At 33.4% G+C, this 6074-nt stretch overlaps 1 long non-coding RNA gene across 1 annotated transcript; it reads right to left on the bottom strand.

Annotated features, from left to right (window-relative positions):
- LOC108662872 lies at positions 2964–4352 on the bottom strand. Its single transcript, XR_001928722.1, has 3 exons — positions 4341–4352; positions 3537–3862; positions 2964–3152 (listed from the first exon to the last, which is right to left on the bottom strand). It is a non-coding gene; the product is annotated as an uncharacterized LOC108662872 (long non-coding RNA).

Raw genomic sequence — 6074 nt, 5'->3', positions numbered from 1 at the left:
AAATCAAAATAAATTGCATTATTTTTAAAACACGTGCATCATGATTTCTACATATTCCTTATCGTTTGCTTGTTCCCTTCTTATGTTCACTCACTAGGTTTATACTCACTCTTTCAAACTTCATGTTTTCAGACTTAGTGGCAGTTGGAACCTAAATTGAGGCGTTCATGTGCATTCAGCCTTTGGTAGGTATCTTAGCTTTCAATAGTCGTACGCTCATCCAAGTCACTCCACTGGTCGTCGAGAGTCTATTGCATGGGTACATATAGACTTGATGTAAATCTTTAAGATTTATGCTATAAACAATATATGTATAATTTGGATTTGATAATGCTATTATGAGATGGCAAATGTACAACCAATTTTTGGATAATACAAATGTAAATTCTTGGTTTGTCATAGTATGTTATTACAGTACTTATAGTGGAAAATTACAAAACATGGCTTTAGGAATGTTTGAAGAAAGTATGAAATTGATTATATAGAAAGGCTTGCTTGGGTTAGTGGGTTGTGCCCCTTGGGCCCATGCGTCGATCATGGCCCGAAAATTGGGCTGTGACATTTGTACAAGATGATAACCCTCAATATCACCTCGAGAGATCTTTACTAGGATTCTCTTAGTGGGCTAGGATCCCATCCATCTAGTCATGGCCTTGAGTGAGCTCAACAAACTTTGTAGGTGGATTAGGTAGGTAATTGAGCTTACCAAATGTGGATTAGGTAGGTAACTGAGCTTGCCAAATTTATCTCTATACAACTCCTAGATCAGCTAGCTAACAAAACATTGCCTAAACATATCATATATGTTTCACCTAGCCTTTGCCTCTAGTTTCCATAATAATCAAGTTTCCAAGCATCCGGATTGTATGAAACTAGTTAAGTAAGACCCACCAATAGCTCAAACATACTCATGTAAAAGTGTGGCCTTAAGTGTGATCAACAAGCCTCCGATTAAAAGAGCAGCTAGGTTATCTTGCTATATGGTGGAAGGTAACTTAATCATACGTGGTATGTGACTCAATATTTACCAAGGGATTTTATCCTTTTCATTTTATTAAGGTCTCGTTTGATTAGCATACATAGCATTTAATATATTGCATAAAATTAAATCTATCACATGTTGTTCTACTAAGATAGTTATGGAATTTTCTACTCTAGTTTCCTTGAGCCATAAAGGGAACCTAGTTGGTCAAATCTTAGGGGATAGCATACATTAAGCACTTCATGCCTTAGCTTGCATCCACCTTTAGCTCTTCATGGCACCTTTGATCTCTATCTTCTGATTTACAAAATTTCATTCCTAATCTAATCCTATTTCTAATTACAAATGACTGTAGAAACCTCGAGTTACATTCGAGGGGAGTTAGATGATAAGAGAATTTTACAAACCCAGAATGTAAGAGATAAGGTAGGGTTCGCAGACCCTATTTGAAAAGATTTCCATAAATAGTAGTTTAACCAAATATCCATAATCATATTGGGTCTATAGTCCATAACCATCAACTAACATCTACAATCTAGTTATAAATATATAAAGTAAACATGCTCAATATGATGATGATCTTGCATTTCATTTGAAAAATGTCACTCAACCATTGAGAATCATAGTTCAAATCATTTGGTGCTTACGTTTAAAAAGATTCAGTAATTGTTAAAAAATAATTTTTTTAGAAAATACTTAGTAAAGGAATTGATCATATCAAGGCCTTTCGCTAGCTCAAATCATATTTGAATTAATTCTATTAGTAAGTTCATTCGAATTAAACTTCTTTAATTAGAAACCTAAACCAATTTAGGAAACTTCCTAATTTGAGTATCTATCATAAACCATTTTAAAAGGTTTCATGATCCAAATCACGTGTCTTAAATATTTTAGGAAGGTCCTTATCCACCTTTTAATCTTGTATTATCCATTCACTAATTGTAGAGTTCTAATCATTATTAGAAGTCCTAATTTATTAGTAAATTTATCTTAATTAAAATTTATCCTAATCAGATTAGAATGTCATCTACTAAAATTGACTTTCCCTTTTAATTGAAATCATCTAATCTAATTAGATGTTGATAAATTTAATCCATAATCCCTTAATTCAGGGACTCCTCATCAAATGAGGAAGGCTTAGTATTTTTGGAGATTTTCTATCAATCAATTCAAAATTGATTGATTCCATCAAGGATTCAAACTCCTTGATTTTAGGCATGTATCGCTAACATTTAGGAGTCAATGATCAGCTAAGGAAAGAATCCTTCCTAATCATTGACTGTCCAATTTCTCCAACAAACAACCTCTTTCCATAAAGCTATTGCATCCATGGCAATGAGAGGTGCAGCATCCATGTGTGGCAGCACCATGCGCAACCTTTGTCATGAGTGCCGTTTCACATATGAAGGACATTCCTTTAATTTCATTAAGTGTCTAGCCACTCAAAAATTAATTCAAATTCAAAATTTTATCCTCTAATTGAACCTTTCAAATGAGGATAATATTCTGAAATTTTCAGACTTAATTTTGCAAAATTATCTTGCCATTCAAAACCGATTTCCAAGCTATAACTATTCTCTGAACTGTTTTCAAACTTTCAATAATTAATTGCCTAAATCAGCTTGTTTGGCTATGAAAATTTCCAGAAATAATCCTCATTGAACATTTTAATAAATATAATTTTCTGGAATTTTTCAGAACTAATTTTCAAGAGTTTCTTGTCAATTAAAACTGAAATTCATGCCTAAACAGTGAACTGGACAGATTTATATTTGCACCAATTTTCTTGCTTGAAAACAGCATATTTGACCATGATATTTTCCAGAAACAATCCTTATTGAACATTTTAATAAAGATAATTTTCTGGAATTTTTCAGAATTAATTTCCAAGACTTTCTTGTCAATTAAATCTGAAATTCATGTCATAACAGTGAGCTGGACTACTTTCACTTTTGCTCCAATTTCTTGCTTAAAATCAGCATATTTAGTCATGAACATTTCATGATTTTTCTGTCCACATATCCAGCAATAAATGTGTAACAATTACATTTTTTTTGTTGGAAATTAAGCACAAATAGAAGCAAAATTCTGCAACTAAAACCGTGTGTGTGCTTCCTTGCAAGACAACTTCCAAAACCGTGTCTTATGGTGCCCCTTTTTCTTGTGCTTCCTTTGCACAATGTAAAACTCACATTAGTTAAGTCTATATATGATTCAAATAAGTTAAAATAAGATTAAAGGAGGGTACAAATGTTGCTGGACAGAATTAAATGAAATTGGCAAAGCAGATTTTTGAAAAATCGATCCAAATCAAAATGCAAAACAACTATTTGTTAATCAAGCATCCATTGAACATGAACAAGCACTCAAATGGCATAAAAGGGGCTCTGATACCACTGTTGGGTGAGGGCTGATCATGCATCAAATACAAATAAAATGCATTAGAAATAAATTTAAAATTAAACTACGCCTCACCTTCCAAAGATCTCTTTCATGCCAACTTGAGTACAGAATTAAATTAAAAATAAAATATATATGATCATATCAAGTTTACCTAAATAAAAAAAGTTGATGAATCCTTTGTTAAACTACCAAATCAGCCTTCAAAATGCTCAACCACCTCAGCCCGGTTGTTGCATACCAAAGCTGTCCAACGAATCCTTGTACAACCTCGAATGGTGAGCCACACTAATGAATTAGAAAATCCTTTTTTAAGGATTGGAAGTGCTATGCCTTGACAATATGGTAGCAAAGATGAGTTTCATAAACTCATAATCCACACAAAATTGTGGGGCTGAACTGTCATGATCCGGTACTCCCCTCGAGCCCGTGACAACCGTCGCGGTGTCCCAATAGACACTTATTACCCGGAATGCCAACCTGAACCCCGTAAAGCTTAATATCAGTTTCTCATTTCCCCTGTGAATAACCATTGCCAAATATCATGTTCTAAAATATTTTAAGCTATTTCTAGCTTAAAACAATTAAAAAAATGATTTTTGTCTCACAGGGGCATTTTGGTCATCTTTCCCTCAAAATTTCAAAACCAGCTAAAAATGTAGTATGTGAGTACAAAACACATAATTCATAATCAAAATAAGTTTAAACATCTAAAACCTTCATTTAAAATGAAATTATGATTATTTGGATATAATAAAAAAATAAAAAAAATAATATTCAATAAAATATTTTATTTTCTTATAAAACAATATTTTTAGAACTCTACGTAAATAATTTGTAGCATAAAAGCAAAATAAATTCGTACATACGGTAACACAGATAACCAGAGTATGTAATTTAATTTACAATAACAAGTGGGCCCCTGAATAACCAAAAGTAAGGAAGACTATGAACCTACAGTTTGGAAGATGCAAATCCAATGGTAGCCCTCGATGAAATCAGCTATCTACAAGCTATTCTGAGCCTGAAATGGGTGGAAATGAGGGTGGTGAGATTATATAATCCCAGTGAGTAAACAAACATCATCCAAAATATCTAAAGCCGAGTAAATGGAGATGATTAAAATAGATCATCATACTGTAATTCATCACCTTTCAACTCATTTCAATCAAATAAAATCCATTCATATAAATCGAGTTATCAACATGGCTTATGAATTTCTTAAAAATTGGCTCATGCCAAAAATCATTCTCATACTCAGTTGTCAGGGATACCTTGGCCTAGGGCTATCCCAACCGAGTCCGCCAAGGCTATTAAAAATTTCGTATACACGTAAACATATTTTTAGTTTGAAAAACACAGTCGTTTCTTGGCGTTGGCTGAGTTCACCCTCACGTGGTGGTTCAGCGTGAAGTGAACTCTAAAGTTGTACCTCGGGAGTTACCCTACACGCCTCTCCAACCGAGGTAAGAATATACCAAGATTTCGTACCCTTCAAAAAGGCTGGTCCACAGAACCCGCCCACTGCAGCAAGCTAAACCCACCTATAATAAAATTTGCGATAGCATGACATGGCAATTATTTTATTTTACAGCCTCTCAAGGTAAATCAACAGTTCATACATTTTCAGCACATTTACCAATTCAACCATTCATGCCAATATTGCCATAAGCCAATCAATTAGAACCATAAATTTACAACACATCAAGTGGTCTCCAATTACTCTATTTTCAAAGCCATCATTCAATTTCAAGACAATTTATAAAATCATTTCATTTAAACACATTTTGTTTATAAAACCTAAAAATTAACCATTTAAAGTCATGTTCCATAAAATTCACAAAATCGAATAAAAATACCACTTTAGATAATTAAGATGATGATAAGGTTACTCACTATTTCAGGAGTCGAATTTTTTTTTTAGAGTACTCCGACTATCGATCCTTGGGTACAATTTCTTTGCCCTTATCGGAGGATTCACCACATAGACATAATGCACAATCAAGCAATTTACCACATTGGTGCTAAACCGTTATAAAACTATATGGATGCATGAAATGGAATGCAAATTGTTCGGATTATCGTCTAAACACGGTGTTATACACAAATTCAATTGTGTACCTAAATAAAAGGGTATTGGCTTAATTCGATCTATCACTCGATTAATTAGCCAATATATCCAATTCAACTCCAATTAACTCCATTTTTCTTCCAATTCTCCAAACCATCAAACACAAGTCAAATAGCATAAAATTTAGCAAAATCATCTTCACATTTTTTCTTGGGAATTTCTTCCATGGTGGGTGCACCAATATTATGATTTTTCCTACTTCATTTTCTCACCGTAATTCATCATTTCCTAACCAATTCACTTGAAGCAAAATCAAATCCACCATCCACACTCTACATGGAAGATTCGGCCAATGATGGGTGATGGGAGGAAGTAAATTTTTCCTGTTGGCTTTTCATGCTACACATCACTGACTAACTAAAAACACTAAAATACATTGAAATCTAACCAAATCAAGTATCAAAACCTCCCTCTAAGTGTTCGGCCAGCAAGGGATTCATCATGATTTCATGTGATTCAACCATGGAAAATAAGAAAAATGCTTAAGAAAGAGAAATCTCAAGCTTAAATTGAAAAAATCTTACCTTTTTTCACTTGTTTCCTTGAATTTTCACACTTTTC

The sequence above is a fragment of the Theobroma cacao genome, chromosome 7 (assembly GCF_000208745.1).
Source record: "Theobroma cacao cultivar B97-61/B2 chromosome 7, Criollo_cocoa_genome_V2, whole genome shotgun sequence".
Classification (NCBI taxonomy): domain Eukaryota; kingdom Viridiplantae; phylum Streptophyta; class Magnoliopsida; order Malvales; family Malvaceae; genus Theobroma; species Theobroma cacao.
The sequence above is the reverse complement of the archived record's forward strand: the minus strand, read 5'-3'. Positions and strand labels throughout refer to the sequence as shown.